This window comes from Anolis sagrei, chromosome 3, assembly GCF_037176765.1.
Source record: "Anolis sagrei isolate rAnoSag1 chromosome 3, rAnoSag1.mat, whole genome shotgun sequence".
Taxonomy (NCBI): domain Eukaryota; kingdom Metazoa; phylum Chordata; class Lepidosauria; order Squamata; family Dactyloidae; genus Anolis; species Anolis sagrei.
Genome location: NC_090023.1, coordinates 21,080,776 through 21,101,786, shown reverse-complemented (window position 1 = coordinate 21,101,786; position 21,011 = coordinate 21,080,776). Strand labels below are relative to the sequence as shown.

General features: G+C 40.3%; 1 pseudogene; it reads left to right on the top strand.

The window, feature by feature from the left end:
- LOC137096550 (protein NDRG1-like) overlaps positions 1-20,404 on the top strand; it is a 94,587-nt pseudogene extending 74,183 nt beyond the window's left edge.
- Positions 20,405-21,011: the final 607 nt, after the last annotated feature.

The window sequence follows — 21,011 nt, the reverse complement described above, 5'->3', positions numbered from 1 at the left end:
TGGTGTTGCTGCAGTGTTTTGCCAAAACTTTGGTGCATTCCCCAACTTCTGCTAACATGGGGTTAAACCGGGTTAACCTGTTTCCCCCCTTTCTACAGACTGGAACTCTCCAGACAACATGTGGATGTTCAGGAGGGACGTCTTGCCCAATTTGTGATTTCAGACCCATGCAAACAAGATCATCATTCACCATAGTAGTCCCCTAACTTGCTTCAAATTGATTTCATTGAGATGTGGACAGAGCCCCTGACGGAATTTTAAAAAAATAAGTCAGGACAGAAAGAACTGAACACATACTAATGATTCTGTAGTACAACGAGTCTTCCCCTTCCAACTTCCTAACAAGAGATCCATTAGCATGTCATATAGAGAAAATCTGCCAAAATTGCCACCAGGGCTTAATTATATTTTGTGGAGTCACTCCATATTGCTGCATACAACAAGCACTGAGCACTTTTAGCACTTAATGGGGAAATAGGAATGATTTTTTTTCCTGTTGCAGCCAGACAGAGACAGCTCTGGTTTAATTAGTCTATGATGTTTGGAAGTCAGGCTCCCCATGCATGGAATGTAGCCTAGATGTAATCCCTGGTGATAGTAAAGAAGTATACAAAACAAATCACGAAGTCCCCAATTAAAACTTCACCTCTTGTCATGAACTCAGTAGGAGACCATACGCAAGCAATGTTTCTGCTCTGCAGATGAATTTTGAGCTAATACTCACAGTGTCTTCACGGGATGCTGGAAACAGAAAGTTCATCATGCCTGACTTTTCAGATGTAAAGATATATCAGTAAATACCAAAGTCAGAATCTTTCATATGTACAGTTGTGAAAGCTGAACAGTGAAGACATCTGACAGGGAGAAAACCTTCTTATTTGAAATGTGATGGTGGAGGAAAGTTCTATAGGCACCATGGACTTCAAAAAGACAAATAAATGCATCCAAGTTCACATCGGGCATGAATTCTCCGTAGATGACAGGATGACTAAACTGAGACTGTTGTACCTGCTTTGGGAGTATTATGAGGAAAAGACAATATTTGGTTAAGTGGAAGGCAGCTAAAAAAGGAAAAATAAAAGAATACAATCCAGGAATCCACAGCTTTGAGTTTTCAGAATTCAAAGAAGGCAGTGGATGATCGAAAAATATGAAACTCCAGTTACTTTCGTTAATATAGCATAATATAGCATAAAGCTATTTCTGATCTATGTTCCATACTCAGTCTTTGCTTTTTAAAAAATGCAGTGTTGCACATCCAAATACATATTTCTTTTTGTATGTAGGGTTCTAACATCTATGTGTTGTAGGAAATTCCATACAATCCACCCATTTTCCTAACTCACTTCCCTCATATCTCTAACGCAAAGATCTTGTAAGCAATGTTTGAGCCCAGAACCATACCAAAAATTCAGAAAAAGGAATAATGCAAAGATAATAGTCTGAAGCTATATCCACACAGAAGAATTATGCCAGTTTGACATCACATTAACGGTCATGGCTCAATGCTATGGCATTCCGTGATTTGTACTGTTGGTGAGATATTTACCCTTCTCTGAAAGAGAGTTCTGGTGCCACAACAAACTACAAATCCCAGAATTCCATGGGATCAAGCTATGGCAGTTAAAGTGGTGTTGAACTGTTATAACAATTCTGCAGTGTGGATAGGAGTATAGTCTAAGACACATATGTCAAATGCAAGGCCAGCGAGCTGTGTTTGGCCCACTATGTCATTTTATGTGACCCACAAGGATTTCAATGTCATGGCAACATAGTTAATCATAGAATCATAGAGTTGGAAGAGACTTCATGGGCCATCCAGGCCAACCCCCTGCCAAGATGCAGGAAATCGCATTCAAAGCATCCCCGACAGATGGTAATTCAGCCTCTGTTAAAAAGCCTCCATAGAAGGAGCCTCCACCACACTTTGGGGTAGAGAGAGAGTTCCACTGCTGAACAGCTCTCAAAGTCAGAAAGTTAACATTTATACTATCTTACAATTACACACCTTTGAAGACAACTATAAGGCTGGTGTGGCCCTCAGTGAAAATGAGTTTGATACTCCTTGTCTAAGAGAAATGCATTAGTTTGATGTGATGCTTCATCTCTAATATTTCTTGCTATCACTTTGCTAACACTACATTGGAAAACATCCTAATCAAATTTCAGCTTCATGAAGGGCTGCAAAAAATGTGAAAAACGGATTTCATGATGATTCTTTATCTTTCGTTTTGATTATTTCCATATTTTGATAGACCAAACAGATGAAGCATCTGGAGAAGGAATCATTTTCTTTTATACATTCTCATTTCTTTCTTTTTTTCCAGGACAGCTGTTTTTAGTAATACATTGCACAATTTGAAAGTTTTGGTGCTGTTCACACAACATAACTTTTTCTATTGCATATGTCATCTCCCTTTCTGAATTTTACGTTTCTGCTATTTATGACCGAATGGCTTCTCCTCAGCATCCACAAGCAGTGAGATGTGGAGCACTAAAATGTAATGAGGGAAATGCAAAGTATTTAGTGCATGGAGAGGCAAGAAAGAAAAGGAATGTCACATCTTCTCCATTTTGTCCTTGGTTATTATCCAATTGAAGGGGGATTGCTTTCCTCTGTAACCCCAGGAAAAATTAGAAAGCCATTCTGGTGAATCAAACATTCAGCTTTATTGAAAGAAATTCATTTCTTTGCCACATCATAACAGACCAAAATCTGAACAAGATGGGGACCTTGTGTTCAATGTATGTAATCTCCTGTGTGTCTCTGTGTATGCCTTCCTGTTGTCTGTCAACTTATGATGACTCCACATGCGTCATAGGGCTTTTTGTTTATTTATTTTATTAATTTGAAACATTTATATTCCACCCTTCTCACCTCAAAGGCGACTCAGGGTGGAGCACAGCATATATACAGCATTCATTCACTGCCAGAACAAAACAAAACAAAACAAAAAACAATAAATATACATCTACTTTAAAATCAATTGTTTAAAATCATCTCAAAACACATGCTGGTTCCAGTCAGCCAAGTGGGTTTCCTATTCCTTTGCACTGTCCCAAAGGCTTGGTCCCACAGTCAGGTTTCTACCATCTTTCTGAAGGACAGGAGAGATGGGGTGATCTAATATAACCAGGAAAGGAGTTCTACAGCCAAGGGGTCAAGCAATGAGATGATCCCCACCGAATGTGCCTGTGACAGTGGTGGGATTGAGGGCAGGGCCTTCCCAGAAGATCTTAGTCTTCATGGTGGTTTGTAAAGGGAGATATGTTCAGACAGGTAAACTGGGCTGGGGCTGTTTAGGAATTTATAGGTCAAAGCCAGCACTTTGAATTGTGTCCAGTAATAAACAGACAGCTAGTGGAACTGACATAACATGGGAGTTGTGTGCTCCCTGTATGCCACCCCACTTATTAGCCTGGCTGCCTCTCATTGGACTATTTGAAGCTTCTGAACAGTTTTCAAAGGCAACTCCACATAGAGCATGTTGCAGTAGTCTATCCTGGATGTAATGAGAGCATGGACCACCACTCAGAGTATCCATTGAGACAACTGATATTCTGAGATGGTTTTGTCAGTTTCTTGCTTTGAAATGCCATCTGCAGTATCAGGTATTTGTTGACAGTCTTGTATTTAGAGCAGTAGCCAGGGCGGATTCTGCATAGCTTTCAAGATCAGCCAGGATCTGGTGTCTTTAGGTCAATTAGGTCTTAATTCTAATATAGTAAAGGTAAAAGTTTTCCCCTAACATTAAGTCCAGTCACATCTGACTCTGGGGGTTGGTGCTGATCTCCATTTCTAAGCCGAAGAGATGGCATTGTCTGTAGACACCTCCAAAGTCATGTGGCCAGTATGACTGCATGGAGTGCCATTACCTTCCCAGCTTTACTTTTCACCCAACTTCAAGGATGCGTGCTGAAAAGAACACACACAATGAAATAACCTTACAGTTGTCACAGGATTTAGCCTTAAGTAATAATTTAGAAATTTCACTTCAGGCATTTTTTTGAAAAAAAAAATGAATCAATAAATTGTTAGGGAATCTAAAGAGTGTTAATGACCTTAAAACAAACTCAGGATCTCTGTATCATGAGCTTGCAATCTAGGTTCACTTAATACTGTGGTTCAAAAATCCCTAACTCATCTTTAAGCACCTGGACTAGTGCTAGTGCTGGTATTCAGAAAACCACATGCACAACAGAGGTAGGGAAACATTGACCTTCCAGTTGTTTGGGGCTATAGCCTCCCCAATCCCTTAGCACTGCCCATGTTGATTGGATCGGATGAGAGTCAAAGGCCAAAACATCTGAAAGATCAAAAGTGTCATATACAAGCCTCAGGTCAATTGACAGTACTGTACCAGAAATAATATATATAATCATAGATCTTCACAATGGTTTCACAAATTGCTTAGTTAAGTGCTAGATTCTTTTTTCTCTGTTGTGATAGAAGTGATCATGAGTTGTGATAGAAGTGATCACGTAGGAATTCTTCCAGGAGACATCTCTTGTTACAAAGGAACACTTGTGCCCTGTGTCATTTTTATTGCCTTGCTTTTTCAGAATGCATCAAACAAGTTGAAAACATCCTTTAATCTTAAGAGAGATAAAGGGTGGAGAAGGAGGAAAGATGAAGGCTTGGACTAATAAGACATCAGAAGAGCCTGGGGGAGACTGCAAATGTAAGAGAGAACAGTAAGTTTGACAAAGAAAGGGTTATAAAAAGGGATATAAAGCTATAAAGTGAAATTAACAAAGTCAGGAGACCACTGAAGAACAGGCATTAAAAGACCCAACTTGAAACAGGATGAGAGCTGTCAGTAAGTATCAGTCTCCAGAGCATGAATTTGTGCCAGAAAACAGAGGAAAACATTGAAAAGAGCCGTTTAAAAATATATATAACACTTCTAAAACTGATATTTACTATAATCTCCTTAAAGTGGCTGTCAGTTATGAAAGGGCAGACCAGGAGCCTTGCCTTTAAATTAAATTGTGATTAATTTATTGACCTGTTACTGTGTAAACCAGCAGGATAAACTTCTCGCCCTTCCCAACAGCAGGCAAGAAACAGAGGCCAGTTGCAGCCAGTCTTCTATTGGCATTGCAGGGAGTAAGCAGAATTTGGAATGGATTATTCTTTAGTACAACGGGTTACATTCACAATATATCCCAACACGCATCTTGAAATTATTAGACTAGTAGCTTTTACCATTCTTGGTCCCCTGAACATGGTTGGGCTAAAATTTCCCACAACCCCTGATCATTACTCTGCTGGAGGGAATTGCTGATCCAAGCCTGGGAAATCATATTAATGTAGTAATTCATTAACTGTATGTTGGGATATGCTTTAAAACCAGTTAAATATATAGCCTGCATCCACATATTCTACATGGCCATATTGGGGGTAGGAGTTTGTGGAAGTACAATGAAGATTGCCATTGGTGGCTGTTGAGTGGGAAGAGGGAAGTTGTGTGATGAACTTCAGATTTATTTTTTATTTTTTTAATTTATGCCATTTCTACCCCGCCCATATCAGCCCGAAGGCAACTCAGGACAGCAAACAAGTCAGCACAATTCGATGCCATATAAAAATACATACATCAATAACAATAGACAAAAATGTCACAATGTATTTAAAACAATAAAAACAGTGAACAATAAAAAAATTTAAAACTATGTCATCATGTTTAATCCTCATCCGTTCCGTTGTCTTAGCTGGTCCTAGGTCATTTTCCGATTCAAGTTTGTCTGCTTATGATGCGGTGCCAAAAGCTTGCTCAAAGAGCCAAGTTTTTTTTTTTGAAAGATCAGGAGGGAGGGGGCTGATCTAATATCCCTAGGCAGGGAGTTTCCCAGCCAAGGGATCACCACATAGAAGGCCCTGTCTCTCGTCCCTGCCAAACGTGCTTGTGAAGCAGGCGGGATTGAGAGCAGGGTCTCCTCCAAGGATCTCAATTTCCTAGTGGGTTCATAGGGAGAGATGCGTTCTAATAGATAAGCTGGTTTATCCTCTCCCACAACCTGACTAGGTAATGGATGATGGAAAGGATTGGGCAAAATCCCTATGAGGATCACTGTGGAGAGATTGCCTGGAAATATGAGGGTTGAATGAAAAGTAATGCCTTCACCTTTGTAACTCCTCAACATATGTGGCAGGTACTGGCTTGTCCAGTAGACCCTCCTCTACAGTTCCATTTTGGTGAGAAGCCTTAGCATTGAACAGTTGTGTTGTTAAAGTGCGAAGTATGGAACCTTGCACAGACAGTCGGTCAATGTGACTTAAGCAACGTGCAGTCATTGAATTCTTGACAGCAGAAGGTGTCACCCCAAAGGCGATTCATCAGAGAATGCAAGCTGTTTATGGTAATTGTGTTGATGTGAGTACTGTGCGTCGTTGGGCAAGTAAGTTTAAAGATGTTGAGGTGGGAACAACTGACTTGCATAATAAACAAAGAGTTGGACATCCTGTGACAGCAACCACCTAGTTTCACAAGCAAAAGGTTGACAGATTGATTCGGAACAATTGTCGTATCACTCAGAGAGAAAATTCAAGTGTAATCAGCATTTAACAAAAACGGATGGGTTACATTATTGATTTGCTTGGCTATCGGAAGAGGGAGGAGGGAGCAAGCTTGTTTTCTGCTTTCCTGGAGACTAGGACATGAAACAATGGCTTCAAACTACAAGAAAGCAGATTCCATCTGAACATGAGGAAGAACTTCCTGACTGTGAGAGCCGTTCAGCAGTGGAACTATCTGCCCCAGAGTGTGGTGGAGGCTCCTTCTTTGGAAGCTTTTAAACCGAGGCAGAATGGCCATCTGTCAGGGGTGATTTGAATGCAATATTCCTGCTTCTTGGCAGAATAGGGTTGGACTGGATGGCCCATGAGGTCTCTTCCAACTCTTTGATTCTATGATTCCATGATCTGTGCATGATGGGTACCCAGGGTGCTGACACCTGGAATGAAAGCACACAGACTTGAGACTGGATCTCACGATCATAAGACATCCTCTATACAGTCCAGATATAGCTCCGTCTGACTTCCATCTGTTCCCAATAATGAAAGATCTGCAGGGACATCATTATGCTTCTGATGAAGATGTTGAGAGAACTGTGAGATGCTGGTTGTGGAAAAAGAGTGTCAACTTCTTCCATGACAACTTGTTCATCATTGGCAGAAATGTATCCAATTGTCTGGTGATTATGTGGGAAAGTGAATAGTGGTAGTTAAAGAGCACATTCTAAGGATTATTTCTGCGTTTGATTTATTAAAATATTCCCATCCAAACCCAAGGAATGAAGGTGGAGGCATTACTTTTCATTCAACCCTCGTATGAGAGTCTTCACATGTGTTCTCACTTGTGTCCTTCTTAATGTATTTTTAAAAACTGCTTGACTCAGTAGAGAGAATATTTAATGCCTACTAAAACAAGGCAAAATTCTAGTTTACATTCAAATGGCTGTTATGAAAATAGTCCTTTAAAAAAGCCCTTTCTGGATTCCACAATTCTGGCTAATTGTCAGCCAGTCTCTAACCACTCTATTTTAGGTAAGGTTCACAGGACCTAGAAGATACCTACAGAGAACAGATGTGGACAATTTAAATTGCTGTTACTGTTCCCATGGATACAATGGTTATACTGTAATTTCAATTTACAATTACCATTTTGGATGGCAAGACAAACAACTGCATTTTTGTAGTGAGAAAACTTGACTTAGAATCATAGAATCATAGAATCAAAGAGTTGGAAGAGACCTCATGGGCCATCCAGTCCAACCCCCTGCCAAGAAGCAGGAATATTGCATTCAAATCACCCCTGACAGATGGCCATCCAGCCTCTGCTTAAAAGCTTCCAAAGAAGGAGCCTCCACCACACTCCAGGGCAGAGAGTTCCACTGCTGAACGGCTCTCACAGTCAGAAGAGAACAAGAACAAAGAAAGGAAAAGGAAATGAATGTTCCTGACTCCCTCCACGCACTTCTCTCAGTATTTTCACCTTCTTAAGATAAGAAAAGAACCCCAAATCCCCAAGAACCTACAGCCCATACTACTTAAAATTTTATATGTGCTGCAAAGAATTCTTCTTGCAAGTGTAGCAAAACTTCACAAGGTACTGAAGGCCCACAAACAGAGAAGTCCTGTTGAAATTTAATGTGTAGTGTCTGAAGTTTAGTATATACAGCATTCTGAAAAGAGACAAGAGGTACAACCCAAACTTTTATGATGGAGGCAAATGATATTTATGATTGTACTGCACAGAATGTTAAAAATAGGCAGCCAACTGGAGGCTACAATTAAATATAATTCAGTAGTTGGCTGGCTGCTACATGCACTTGGTATTTCTACTGAAATGTGGCTAACTAACTTTATAATCCCACAAGGTGGTATTATGTGTGAAGAGAAAAGCTATTACCTACTCTAGGCTTCATTTATGGCATTCTTTCCGTTCACAGTAAGTGCTATGCTGTGACTCTTATCTGTTTCTAAATCAAGATTGAAATTGTACGTTTTCAAGACTTTGCTTCCATCATTCAAATGAGCTGAAAAGGCAGTTATTTTGTTCTGGTAGCAAGCTATTGTCCTAGCATCTTTTAATGCCTCCTATTTCGAAAGTGCTTTGTGATGCAATCGTTGGAAGGGGAAAGTCTTTTAGAACCAACACAAAATGTATTTCCATTAATGCATGTCACTGGATGATGACAGTTTTAATATACAGAAGAGGTTGCCTTGCCATTTATAGTTGCTAGATATTTTCAGCCTCACCCTCTCAAATAGCAAAAGTCAGGCAGTGAGGGCTGATAAGATTGAAAACAAAATAAATCAAGCAAGCGAGCAAGCAAGGTCAGATGACCCTGAGGAAAATTAGGTTCTTTTTAAGCATCTCTGCTGCAACCAGTTCAGTAAGAGGTTCTAGCTCAGCAGCGATGGAATAAAAAATTAAACAAATATAACAAAATTGCTTGAGAAGAAGAGATGGTTGCCAGTTGGTTCAATCATGAGGAGTAATCCTAATGGAAATGAAGTCCAGTATTTCCAGTCCTGAGAGTTCTATACTTGTTATCTAATAGGTAAAAAGCCAATTTGCAAAAGTTATTTTGGATGTATGACCCGACACAGTTCAGTATCAGTTTATGAGGGATGACTTTCTCAAATATGGGGCCCCTTGGTCCTTTCATTGTATGTGGGTAGGTAAGACTGGGAATTACAGGTCTCAGCTTATTGAATCCTTGTCCAAATAGGCTCATTTGGCTCTTGCACTGGGGAGGGCTTTCTATGTTTTGGAGAACACCATGAAAAATGGTACGATCCACTTCATACCCAGAAAACTGATATCTATTATTTCACCTACTCCATATGTCAAAATATGTTCCCTTAAGGTACACCAGATGATTCTATGGTATGGTATCCATTGAAAATTACCATAGTGCCTCCCTGGAGTACTGAGAAAATTCCTAGAAAAAAATGTCTCTCTTGGATTTTTTTTTAGTTTACCAGTGTGTATTGTACATTTCTATATGCCTCATTTTTATCCATGTTTTCCTTTTTCCACAGTATGTTCAGGAATGCATCCCGGGAATTTGTGTGGGTCATACTGTAGTCTCTATGATGGAATCAGGTGGCCACCAATGTGAGATACCTTTATCATCAATAGAATATCTGCCACATTTTGGGGTCATTTTCCTAATTGTATCCCTCATTATATTAGCTCAAATGGGATGCACATGTCTACAACTGCAGTGAATCATAAATAATTCTGAATCTATATTTATATGAACATGACTCTGACTAATATCTTCACTTCCTCCTAAAGTGCTTGGGTATACCATTGCAATAGTCCTGCCTATATATCCTTAAAGGGCACAGAGAAACATTTCCTTGCAATGTAGTAACTAACTTTTCTCCAACCATAAGAGAAATCATGTTTGATTTAAACATGTAATAGGAATCTTGCAAGCTGTAATGAAAGGAAATGTAATGGCTAGATGGAATGTATAGCACAATAAATGAAAGGTCTCCAACCAATCAAATGTCTCACAAACTCATTCCCAAGTTTCTGATAATTTTTTTACTTTTTTTATAAAGTAAGGTTCTTAACAAACTAAGCAGGCATCACAGAGGTTTCCTTAATGCTTTCAGAAAGGGCACTTAACTTTTCCACAATAAGAGACTGCACTTCTGAGACATGCCTTTAATGGGTTCTATGACCACTGGACAGTCCTTAATAAATCGATCTAAGCTTTGTTTGGAAAATGCATCACATTAAATAGACATGGATCAGACAGATTCTCTCATGTCTGTCCATGCCAGACAGTTGTGAACAACTTCCAAAGATGTTTTTGTTGTTCTTAATGAGTTGTAAAGCAAGCCTTCACTTTAAAATGGAAGTCAGCTGTGATTGGGGTGGTGCTTGTAACTTTGTACTTTGGAAGCTAGCTAGAATACAGACAATGTCCTTTAATGTGGCTGGAATGGCATAAATTGAGAAAGCAACCTAAATTATTCCTAATATATGAGCTGTGTTCAAAAAGTATCACCAAAGGCCTGTTGAATCTTGTGGATCATCTCCACTTGGGAATCACCAAGCTTTACACAAAATTGAATGCAGTAGCATTGCTCAAGTTTTTCTGTCATTTTGTCAAAATTAAAAAGCACAAAGTGAAGAGGCAGAAGCATGATTTTCTTCATACTGTACTCATTCCAGCCTCCCTCCCTGCCTCTCTTGCTCTCTCTGTGTCTTCCTCTTCATGAATCTAAACATACCAGAAATAAAAACACACACAACATTACCTAACCCAGACAAGAGAAAAGCAGACAGCAATCTCACAGTTGACAAGAGTACAAGGATTCTGGCCAAAGATTCTGGCCATGAATGCCTTCGACAACACATGAGTTCATAAGTTGTTCCCAAAATGAAGAGGGGACGATGGCAAGCCAAACAATGGGTCTTGGATACCAAATATGGGGGGAAATGTCTGAATATTAGGTGAGCCCTGTACCCTCACACTACTGCTTCCTCTCACACCAGCACTCTCTCTGATGCTAGCTGTCGATTCATAATGCTGTTTGTATGTCAAAGCAAAATTATGCCCAAATGATAGCTCTTAACTCAAATGGCTCGTAAGTTGGGATGCTCTTAAGTTGAGGCTCCACTGTACAAATATTTTTTTATGAATGAAGGTTTGATACTTTGAACACACTTCATAATGACCTCTTTCAAGATATGCATTTCTTACAAAACAACCCGCTTTTGAGTTTGAATTTGACTCATGCTTTTGTCTATCAAAACTGGATTGCATATGTATGCTGTTCTATTCGTTGACTGATGCCATAATGCAGACCTGCCTGATTTGACCATAATGGTAGGCTGCGTGAATATACAACAGCCCACTCCAAATTCAATAAATCTTCCTTGTATGGCTGTTCTTGTGGGACTACTTAAAACAAGTAGGGGGTCATCTAATCCCTGCTGGGTCACAATACATGTGCAATCTGCTGTGCTGGCTTGGTAAGTGACCAGTTGCCCATGTCTGTTATGAGGCATAGTTTAAAAAATGATTGTTATTTTTTCCAGGAGGAAGAAAGAAAGAAAAAGAAAACAAATTGGATAAACTCAGAGTTATTACAGGTTACATTTTGTGGACAGGTTGACCACTTTTCAAGGAAATTGGAAAATGTTGGTATATGCTACTTGTCATTTGCTCTGCTTGCTATACTGTTGTCAGCTGAATGTGCCTCCTGCTGATGCTGTATTATAGGGGGTTAGTTCTACATGGTTTGTCTTTAAGGTAACAAAATATATCACATGATTTTGACCCATAACTTGCAAATGATTATAGCAGTGATGGAAATAAAAAGGCAGGAAAAGGTTTTCCGGGTGACTTAAATTATTTTGAAAGAACTTACATCTCTTAGTAGTAGTTTTTTCCAGCATTAAGGGATGGAAAGCATTTCTATTGAATACATCTTTTCTTTTACCTCTCCCCAACAAATCCTTTTAGAACTTCTGCTGTTTGACTACTTGTCCAGTCATTTCAACCCTTCCTCAATTATGTTTGCTCCAGACATAGTGGTGGAAAATCCACATGTAGCCATACTTAGAATAGACCCACTAAAGCATACTAACATAAACCAGACAGACTTAAAAACTGATTTCAGGGGGCAATTCAGATCCAAGACTGGCCTGTCACAAGGTCTAAGTTCATGGAAGGTACATTTGCCTGATTTTTTGTGGGAATTTAATTTGTTCTGTACCACAATTCATAATCTCAGTTCACATTTATGGCAAATAAAAGACTGAGGGGTGACATGATTGCCCTCTTTAAGTATCTAAAGGACTGTGACAAAGTGGAGAGTGCAGGTCTATTCTCTGCAGTCCCAGGTGATAGGGTCAGATTAATGGTTTTAACTCACAAAAGGGTAGGTGAATGATCATTAGAAGGAACATCTTGGTGATAATAAAGGTTCAATAAGGGAGCCAATTACCCAGAGGTCTTTTACTGTGTATGTCTTTAGAAAATAGGTTGGGCAGCAACCTACTAAGGATGCTCTAACTGAGATTCCTGAATTGAGTAGGAATTGGTCTAAGGGGCCTATGAGATCCCTTCAAATTCTATAATTCTATTTCCCTCTGGGCTTTATTTTCAGGCAGTTGGAGGAACTGTTCTAAAGAGGAAATAATAACTCCACTTTTACCAGTCTTTTAGTTCATCTAAATTGCAATCTAACACAACGTATTTATGTTTTCACAATGGTATGCTGGTGTCTACTTTCAGTCTATTTTATTTATTCAAAACATTGCTAATTTTTCAGCCTATTAAAAATCAGTTGCTCAAGTTAGGCATTACTAAATAAAGTCTCACTGATATAAATGAGTCTATGATAAACACAAAAGTTAAGACTGAATCCAAAAATCCACTAAACATGAAACCATCCCAGCAACCAAATTGCAAATTTTTATCTCCTCTGAGACATCCAGGACCCATTGCAGTGTACTGGTTTGAGTATCAGCCCAGTTAGACCAGGTTCAACAGTGGAAGTCCAATGGCTGACTTTGAACAAATCTTGACCTCAGAGAAAAGCAAAGATGATGCTCCTTTGAAAAAATCTTGCCAAGAAAACCCCATGATAAGTTTGCCTTAAGGTCATCATAAGTTGAAAATGACTTCTATTCATGCTACAACAATATCATAAATGAAAAACTACACCAAACAGGACTTTCTTGGTCCTGTGAGTTGACCCTATAATTGAGTTTCTACTAGTTGGCCAATATTGCATTGTTCCCTGAGCCTTTGGCCTTTGAAACCAGTTGTTAAACAGTTTTATGAGTCTGTTCTCAAAGTTGATTATTTTTTAAAGAAAAGTGGTATTAAAAAATTTTGAGCTGTCTTAAAGCATATTTTTTGTGTTTTGTGCATCACCTGTGGATCTCAGGGGACAGGGGCAAGAGATGATAAATAATTTCTTTCAACGAATAACTTAACAGGGAGATGTTGTGCTTCTTAAAGACTCATGGATTTATTTCAGAATAATCTTCCAAGCACATGAAGTGGCCTCCAATGAATATATAGAAGAGGAGATATGATTTTCAACAAAGAGAGGCCAAGAGTTCAAGTAGCTAAGAAACTCGGAGTAATATATATGAGAAAAAAAGATATGGGAGTATTTTTCAAAGGCCTGAAGAGTCTTATGTTCTCACACAAAAGAGAATGATGACTTGATCTCTGGCACTTTAGAAGGAAAAGCTGCATCAGATGGTCATGCCTTGCTTGATGATGTATTTCAATTGAATAATTTGAAATAATGGGGTGATACTATTTTTTTAAAAAAAAAATGGGATGGCCACCAATAGGAAATAATCTTATATTGAATGGAACATGGCTGTACTAGGTAGATAATAAGGTAGTCTTTAAATACAGTTGGTCCTCCACATATGTAAGTTTTTTGTGGATTTGATTATTTATAGATTTGTTACTGTGCTAGGAACCTCTAGGTTCTCTGGTGCAACTGTATGCCTAACTTCTGGTAGAAGTTATGCTGTAGGACTGAATGATTCCTAGAGATATGTTCTTCAGATAAAAATGATATCATTTTAGTTCCTCATTTTCCCACTAGGGAGATTCTGCCTCTATTGTATGTAATATTTCATTCCATTATCTTTTGTCAATGATATGGAAGATCTGAACTCTCTCTCTCACACACATACACACACACACACACACACACACACTCTCTCTCTCTCACACACACACACACACAAACACAAACACACACACCCTTTTGCCATGACCCATGTTAGTTTCACACTGGTTTTTATTTAACCAGCTAGCAGTTATTCATTCTTGGTCATCATGAATTGATATCACTAGACTCACATCCTCATCAATGCATGAGATCAATGCACAGATAATTTGGATTTCAGTTCTTAGAATTCCTAACAGTTGGCCAACCCATGCTGACTAAGACATTTGGGAGTTGAAGTCCAAAACACCTGAAGGGCTAAAGTTTGGGAACCAGTGCACTAGCCCAGGAAGTTCCTCCACTGTTTTGCTTATCTGTTCATATGTATGTAAAGCTTGTATGTAAAACCTATCTCTCACCTTTAACTAATTTTACAACAGATGTTGAGATGTAACATGTCACTCCACCACCATATCCGCATGTTTTCCATTTTTAAACCTACTTCCCCATTGGTATATGTTTCTCTTCACAGATGTGCATTCCATGAATCTGATAAAGTGAACTGGATCCTACAAAACCCTATGCTAGAAATGTTTTCTCAGTCTCAGAGGTGTAACGGGATTCCCTTATATACATTCTTCACTGTGAAGAGATGTGAATAGAAATTTGGGTATGATGTTTGTATCATACCTAAAATACTGGAAAAAAAAGTATATCAGTGAAGGAAAAATGAAAAAGAGAAAAGCAATAATATGTTCTAAAACTTCTGTAGATATTTTCTACAGACTAAAATCTCTTCCAGTCACTGGAACATATTACATAAGTCTACTTTGATCCCTTTGGTATAGGTATTCTATTCTGATTGCAAGTTATGATTCTTCTTCATTATCATCATAGGCTATCCCTCGTGGCCAAGTATGATTCTTTCCAAGTGTAGGGCCTTGAAGGTGGGTCCGTAGGTGACTGTAGAGACCTATTCTTGATCTGCATGTTCCCTTGCCCCCTGGGAGCGCATGACTCCAATGGCTTCACCTGCAGGTTCACTGAACACACAAGCCCTCTCACCATGACAAGGTGAGGGGAAGATTATGAATATGAAGGAAACAAATACAGGAGAAAGAAAAAAGACATTAAAATATTTAGATTCAATATTTTATTTATATAATAGATTGCAAGACATTGCACACACACAAAAAGAATAAGGTTAGCAGAACCAATATTTTTCAATAGCAAACTGCATTAAAACTCCTCAGGAGCCCAACAATAACAAGATCCATACATTACTTAATTACTCCTTTTCATTACTTATTAATTTCCAGCTATGTTTATTTGCATTTCTTAATTATGTGATTAGAGATTTGCTTAGAGAATGTTAAGTAGAATTTACTGGGTACTTGAAAATTATACTTACAATTTTCAGTTGTAAATTCAATTAAGATCATAAAGATAATTTTGGGATACCCTTTCCTTACATTAAAACAAAGTTATGGAATATATGGCTCTCCAGACTGTAATGCCTGTTAGCCAGAGTCAGCATAACCATCTTGCAGTCCAACATCATCTGGCCATGCAACCACATATTTTCCACCTCTCCCTTAAAAGCTAGCTGTTCTGTTTCTCTATCCATTTTTGAAAGTTTTATCTCAAAATTTGGATATTGAAGTTTAACTCATAGACTGCTGTGAAGGGTTGTGGACCAAAAAAGGTGGGATTGTCAGCTCTCAAGAATGCTTTAGCTGTGGAAGTGGCTCTTGAGGCCACTTCCAACTCTATAATTTTAACCTAAAGTCTGCATAATTAGGAAAAAATATAGCTAAAAATCCCATGTCTCCAAAGTACCTTCATTTGGCTGGAATCTAAGGACATGTTTACACTTACCAAATTAATCTGGGTTAAAGTGTTCCAGAGCTGCTCTGGTGCAGCCCAGAAGCATCCCTGAGTGAGCTCTATGGCTCTCCACAAGGCTGCCTGGGCCAAAGGTGCATCGGGACTACTGCTGAGGGAAACATAGTTTTAAAAAGCAATTTTCATTGATGTTTCCAATGATTGAAAATCCTATGTGCCTGCTTTTGCAGAGGGCCTTTGTTTGCAAAAATGTTGATGTGTAGCTACCAAGGATGAATTCACCAGAGTAAAATTGGACAGATGTTACTCCCTTAATTTCTCACCCACTTGAAGTATCAACCTATAGATACTTTCCAACTGAGTGTTCATGGCCAGAGAACTATAATTGTGCCATTGTTAAGATCCCACGTGTGCCTTCTGTTGGAATTACAGACACCTTAAAGGGCTAGACTCAAAAGTGGCTTCAAAACAGAGTTTATTAAAACAAAAGAAAAAGGACGCAAAGATACTTAAATGCAGTGCCACTGGTCAAAAATCAAGAAACAAACCAAACCTGGTCCAAAAAGGTTAACACAAATATAATCCAGGTTAACTGGATGCAAAAGAAACGAATCAAGCAAAGTGCTCTGAGGCAAAACAAAAGCACAGTACACAAATAGTTAACAAAAAGGAGGGGTAGCAGGAAGAGAAGCATCGTCAGCCGAAGTCCAGGGTTGAAGCGGGAGAAATCCGAAACAGCACTGCTCCAGTGTCCGCAGAAGCTGCGTCTTTAGCCAAACCGGTCCAGGTCCAGGAAGGGAGAAGTCCACATTCACAAGAAGCCAATCCGGGTCAGTAACATGCAAACAATCAGGAAATCGAAACTGCAGATGCCAAACCAACGCCGAGCATGAAACAGGCAGCAACAAGTCCACAAGAATCTTTTTCAACACACGAACGCTCATCAACACCTTGCCTTCTGCAAGGACCCATCACCCCTGAACCCACTTTTATTTACACATCATCATCAGAAGATGAACTGACCACCGTCCCATCAGAATCCTGCTCACCGCACTTGCCCTAGTAGCCTCATATATACCACCTGTCACATCTGCACTTTTAATCTTGTACCCATTACTCTGGCCCAGCCCAGTTTTATTGTGCTTTAGTGTATTGTTTATTGCCTGTTGTTCATTTTTGTTTTATTTTGTTTTAATTGTTTTGATTTGCTTAGATTGTATTGTTATATTGTGTGTTGAGGCCTTGGCCTGTGTAAGCCGCATCGAGTCCTTCGGGAGATGCTAGCGAGGTACAAATAAAGTTTAATAATAATAATAATAATAATAATAATCCCCCACAGCTGCTCCCAGCTCCCCCTCGATGGACTGTTACCTTGTCGTGGTGAGGGGGCTTGCGTGTTCCGATGAACCTGTAGGCACAACAACTGGAGTCGTGCACTCCCAGGAGTGGCTGCGGGGGAGGTCCCAGACCAAGCACAGTCCGAAGACCCAAAGACCTCAACGGCGGAGCAGGCGGAGGATAACATGGTACATGTTACAACGGCTGCGAAGGCGGAAGAAGGCTGCAACAGACTGAGAAGCCACGGTCATTGTGTTAAACTACATCACCAGTGGAACCTCACTCTGTGAAGTCTGTGTGTTGATCAGTTGTGCACTGACCTCCACACATTAAAAAAAATCCACGCACAGGCGTCTTCCACAGAAAATAAAAACCAACCAACCAAAGTCCCATGGCGATCAGCGAGTGGCGACGGGGGCAGGACTGTGAAATCTGGAAGCCCCTAGTCACAGACTGGCACATGGGCGGTGGGTACGGACTCAGTCGTTCTACCTCAAGGTCCGAGGCAGTTGAGTAGTTCGGCAGCTGTATCCACGACTGAGCAGCCCTATTGAGGACCCACTCTGCTCACCCCACATGGGGAGGGGGCTAGAAAAGGTGCCCCAAACATAGTCTGCCTCACTCATCCCTGACTGGACTGCCGCGTCCAGTGGGGTCACCACCCTGCGGCCAAAAAAGAAAAATGAACTTCGGTACGTGGAACGTACGGACTCTGATGGACAACAGTGGCAGTGAACGCCCCGAACGCTCCCAGCTCTTCATGTGAATTCCCTTGTCCTTCCCTCCAAGTCCTCCATCTCCTGTTAAGACTTAGTTCACCCAAGACTCAGTTGGATCCCCTGATTGCCAGTCTTCACCCCCAGAGAACCACATAAAGGTATCACTAGTTGTTGGCTCCTCACCAATAGATTGCGCTTCTCTTATCTTAGTCCAATCCATAGTATCTCCTTTTTCTCCTTCACTCATTGACCTATCATCCCCAGAGAATCCCTCAAATGACTCCTCATCTGTAGGTGTCAGGACTCGGTTTCCTGGCCTTGGATGGTGGCGCAAAAAACCAGATTCCTGACATGGAGAACCGATAAGGATTTGCAGCTGGTGGCCTTGGGAAGGGCAGTTGGTGGTTTGGCGGGGAATATTGAGCGGGATCCTCAGTCGGCGGGAAGAGGGGATTCAAATGTGGGGGAGGGTATATAAGGGTTGACTTGCGTCTGTATGCCAATCCTGGCTTTCATTGTGTATTTGTATCCAGTAGTAAAAGTTCCTGATTGATTACGGATTGGCGTCCTGTGTCTTTTCTGGGAGCGGCTGCTGTGAACTTACATGTAGGTGTTGTAAATATGTCCCGAATCCTCTTTCTCTGCTGCTCATCATCAGATTCCTGCTCCTGAGTAACCCTTTCCCCCCTTCTGAGTAACCCTTTCCCCCCATACTACTGTTTGTAACGTTACTCACAGGCTCTACTACAACAGCCTTCTGCCTGTTAGAGTTATAGAGAGCTCATTTTAGACCAATGAGATAATAGATTGCAGTATATCAATGAGAATGAGTCTTTAATTCTCTGTCAAAGTGATACAAGCCTTGCAGCCCCATTTGGGAGTGCAACAGACCTTTTAATGCTCCATGCATTCTGTCCCTATTGTTTGGCCTGCAATATACAGCTTCTGCAGTTGGAATTCAACTTGTGGTGTGTCTTCTGTTACGTCACCCTCTTGGGCACAGGGGACTCCTGACAACATGCAGAGAGCTGAAGGAGTGTCAGTGAGCCTGTCAGAGACTTGATGGTGATGTTGCATTTCTGGACACCTTTGTGTGACATCACCAGAAGTGACATCGCCTGCAAGCCTCTAGCAGAGAGTTGCTTGTTGGTGGTAAGACAGTGGTGGTCCATTGGAAGTGTGAGCGGTGGATTGGGCTGGATTCCTGGAAGTTCCAGAATAAATACCATGTTCCATTAACCTACATTAACAGCTGATAGCAATTCTTTGGTTGTGAATCCAGTTATACATCATATGGGCTCCCAGCGACAACTGAATTGTGAGTCCATTTTATTTTGGCCATGTCAGCACAATCTAAGTGTTCTAATGTTGAAAGATAAAACTCTTATAGTATTTTGTGATTTCTTAGGATAGTGGCAGCGTGCCAACTCTCCTTACCTACCAATGTCCTGCTCAGTCTGAGGATAATAAGAAGTTATTAGGGTAGCAAATAATTGTTTTAGGTAAGTTGTTCAACACTTGCTGATGTCTTCCCTGCTCTTCATGCCTCTATCTTTTTGCATATCTCGCTACAGTGTCAGCTAGTTTGGGATTTGTGGCTATCACTCTCATAGTTGATTTACCATAATGATACACAAAGTAGTTGAATTCAGAGGTCTATGGGTGTGTTCTCTTTAAGACACATCTGCACATCTCTTTGTCAACTCCTACAACAGCCGACGAGACCTAGATATTGAGCGTCCTATGCCTGGAACAACTGTTGTTACCCTACAGTGCCCTTCACTGTTGGTGGTTGGAGGCAGTTGATGCTGTGGTTGACTGCAATGCTAAACTTGACCCAACAAAGATTACACTTTTGAAGATGGCTGACTGTGGTGGTCTTCCCCAAGTTTCTCAGCTTGCAAAACTTGCTGAAGCTTTCAAATACTTTATCCAAGGAATGGGTTACATGCCTTCTGCCAGCATGACCAGACTAATGAGATCCCACACAGCATCCGGCTCTAGTGTTTCTTCCCTTGGTGCTGGCAGGACCAGATCCCACACTGGTGAGGGATCCTGGAGCAGATCCCACACTGGCGAGGCTGTCCGGAATCGATCTCACACAGATACGCACATTGAGCTCACTCCCAATTCTGCAAACAACAACAAGCAGTCAAGCCCCAAGTCAATGGAAGTTTCCTGTTAGATTGGCTTGAGATGGAAGCAAGATGTAACAGCCACCCACTGTGTATCATAATATTTAACCTAAAATGTTTTCTGTAACACATGGCATTGTCCCTCACCTAGAGTTCATCGGGGACCAATAAAGCAGACATCTCAATTGCTCTGTTCCCCTAAAACAAAAACAAAAAAACACATCTGCTTAGATTTCCTTCATCACTTTCCCTCTGCAGTTTACTGTATGCTGCTCTGTCAGCTCTGCTGTGTCCCTAACCCGTCTCCCAAACCTCTGTAAGAAGGAGAACATTGGCAAACATGTCCCACAGTGGGGTACGTTCCAGAAAGCTTTTACTCAAAGAAGTGGAAGAGTAGCTGATTTTTGCTGATTTCCTCTCTCCCTGCTGTCCCGAAAATATGTTTCAAAGAGCTGAAGGATGAGAGATATGAAAGAGTAAGGTGGAAAAAAATAATCTAATATAACTTTTGTTTTTGAAGACATCATCTGCCAGGAAAGGGAAATCTTTTTTTATATTTAAAGTCATATTCCAATGGAAGAAGTGACTAGAATAAAAATTGTGTGAGCTCACCCTCCCCTTTTTCTGCCATCTCCTCCTCCTCCTCCTCCTCCTCCTCATCTTTCTATTTATCTAAATGCCAACACTCGCAGCAGATTGCTAAGGATGGGTCAATTACTGGTGCATAAAATAGTTACAGAAAAAAATATTTGAAAATTAGTTGAAATTGTGTTTTTTCAGTGTCATGATATCCTG